This window comes from Palaemon carinicauda, chromosome 29 (genome assembly GCF_036898095.1).
Source record: "Palaemon carinicauda isolate YSFRI2023 chromosome 29, ASM3689809v2, whole genome shotgun sequence".
In the NCBI taxonomy this organism is placed as follows: domain Eukaryota; kingdom Metazoa; phylum Arthropoda; class Malacostraca; order Decapoda; family Palaemonidae; genus Palaemon; species Palaemon carinicauda.
Window position 1 is genome coordinate 68,925,772 of NC_090753.1, and position 1,809 is coordinate 68,927,580.

A 1,809-nucleotide genomic window follows, 5' to 3' on the forward strand; every position below is an offset into this window, starting at 1 on the left:
TTATCTGGCTGTTTTATATTATGCAGCTATAAGTTTACCCTGTGTATCATTTGGAAAGCTTTTTAAATATACACATTTTTCAAACTCCAATGAGTTATAAATTTTATTCAAGGGAATTTTGACATTTTATGACAACCTTCCAACTTGTTTCATTTTATTGTTAACTAATGGAAATAAAATCTCTTTTTCAAGCCAATAAAGGTAAAAGGAAACAAATTATAAAATTCCAATTTCCCTAAAACAAATTTTGATGGGTAACCAAAGGTGTTCAGTTAAGCACACTTGACTAAACTTTCAATATATACTTATAAAATAGTTCACTAAACTTTACTACAATATTTGAATCAGGACAAGTAAAATCCAAATATATTTGTTAATTTATTAGAGCAATCAGTTTCTTCCTGTAAAAAAAGGGATTTTGACAAAGGAAAAATCTAATTCTGGGGAGATACCTGTGACGCCCGGTGAAAAGGGTCCTTCTTTACACTTTTCTGATATACTAAAGAAAATTTAAAGTATGGAATGCAGAGGTTACTACCCTCGCGCAAGCACCCAGTGGGCGTCGTGTATTAAGCAGGGGCGTGTGAAAACCACTATTCACAGGCTGTCTTCCATTTAGATAATTCCTTCATCAAAGGGCCGTAACAGAGGTCCTAGCTACCTTACCTGAGCCACTCTACCGACGTCCGACACAAGCGACATCTGTAAAAAAAACAAATGACACTGTTAAATAATTATATAACCAATAATGAATTAATTTAAGTTTCTAACAGTCAGTAGTAGCTGGTTGTGATCATTATCAATCAAACTATAAAAGTTTTTCATCATTATAACCTATCTCTACGGTGTTAACTAATGATAGAATAGGAAATACAAAAATATCTAGATCAAATATTTCAATTAAGAACTATTAAAACCTTTCATTTAGATAATTATTTATCCACTACTGAGAAAACATCTGGCAATAAATTTAGTTCTCTAAAAGTGATCAAATCGTTACAGATGCAGTGAGAATAATTCTGGCAGTAATTTTAGTCTTCTGGAAGCGCTTTAAGCGTCAACAGTACAGTAATATAACTTGTTTTACCTAAAGGACTGAAACGCCTTCCACTGTGCAGTCTACCTCTAAAGCAAGCAGTTTCTTCCTGTAGAAGAAAAAAAAATTAATAAATATACAATAAATAAAAGAATAATTTCAAAAATTCCAAACATACTCAGAAGTAGCTGGTTGTAATCATTATCAATCAAATTTTCAAGATTTCATCACTAAAAAAAATCTTCTAAAATAGGAAACAAAAAGAAAAAAACTGCTATTACTCTCGTAAATACATCTAGGTCAAATATAACTTAAAAATTTTTCATTTAGAACTTTTTATCTACTACTTTACAGTAGTGTAACTACTAGTTTACCTGAAAGACTGAAAAATCTTCACCTGTGCAGTCGATCTCTCAACAATCCTAGAGGAAAACAGGAAAAATATTCATTAGTAACAAAATTACATGGCTAATAATAAAATTAATCAATCTAATATCAGAGACTTGCGTAGAAAAAATTTCATTTTCGTATCAATTAGAAATGTTGTCATCAGGTCATAAATAACAGTATGTGGAAAAAAAAAAAAATGAAAATTACCTTGAGCTAAGAAACTACCCGTTGATCTCGAACCACACTCCTAAGAGGGGATATACTAATTAGTAACAAATATAAATGGCCACTAATAAACCCAGTCATATTCTAATATCAGCGACTTGCGTAGAAAAAATTTCATTTTCGTATCAACTAGGTATAGTATCATCAGATCAAATTTC

The 1,809-nt window shown here is 30.8% G+C and overlaps 1 long non-coding RNA gene across 2 annotated transcripts in view; it reads right to left on the minus strand.

The window, feature by feature from the left end:
* Positions 1 to 382: 382 nt before the first annotated feature.
* Positions 383 to 1,809, minus strand: part of LOC137622221 (uncharacterized) — a 9,337-nt gene continuing 7,910 nt past the window's right edge. The window contains exons 13-16 of one of the 2 annotated variants that reach the window (XR_011040388.1): positions 1,634 to 1,673; positions 1,411 to 1,458; positions 1,088 to 1,145; positions 383 to 702 (exon numbers count right to left, since the gene is read on the minus strand). This is a non-coding gene — a long non-coding RNA (uncharacterized lncRNA). The remainder of the gene's footprint in view (positions 703 to 1,087; positions 1,146 to 1,410; positions 1,459 to 1,633; positions 1,674 to 1,809) is intronic. The other variant, XR_011040387.1, reaches the window with a different exon arrangement.